Source organism: Egretta garzetta, unplaced genomic scaffold (assembly GCF_000687185.1).
Source record: "Egretta garzetta isolate BGI_Z169 unplaced genomic scaffold, ASM68718v1 scaffold135, whole genome shotgun sequence".
Classification (NCBI taxonomy): domain Eukaryota; kingdom Metazoa; phylum Chordata; class Aves; order Pelecaniformes; family Ardeidae; genus Egretta; species Egretta garzetta.
The window spans coordinates 1541475-1542157 of record NW_009259594.1 but is presented as its reverse complement, the minus strand read 5'-3'; positions in this window follow the sequence as shown (position 1 = coordinate 1542157).

Here is a 683-nt window from a genome sequence, read left to right as displayed (position 1 = left end):
CACCCTCCCTGCCCAGCCCCTGGGCTGCTGTGTGGGCAGAGGGGCTGTGCCTGGAGAATGCAGCCACAGGGCACTCGGGGTTCATTGCTGCTTGAGCTGTGGGAAGCAGCCCCTGATCCCAGGGGAGGGCCCGTTTAGACCTAGGGGCTCATCCTGACCTGGGGAGAGGGGAGACTAAAGGGACCTCAAGGTGACTTCTTGTGGCACTGGTCCCCCAGGATGGAGGATGCTGGGCTGGGAGCTGCAACCTCAACTCCTGTTCCTCAGGTTCAGGGTGCTGGCACATGGGGGACCTCAGGGACCCACTTTGAGACTCCAATGGAGATATGCCCCTCCCTGAGGACACAGCAGCCAGGGCATGAGGACACGTGGAAGGGGGATGTGTGCTGGGCTCCAGCAGCCACCCTGGTTCTTGGGCCTCACAACAACACTCCCGGCCATCATTTATGGCTGACCTTCCCCTGCTCCCACGCCCTGGCCTGTCCCAGCCCACCCGCTGCCTGGAGGCCTGGGGAACGAGCAATGGGTCAAAGAGGTGTCCCTGCAGGCATAGCCCTGTGCTGGGAGCACGGCTGAGCTGGCAGCTCCTTGGGGGGAAAGTCAAGGCTGGGGCCGGCCAGGAGTCACTGCTGCACTGCTGGTGGGCTAGAGGGTCCCCTGGGCAGGGTGGGCTCAGCCCCCCT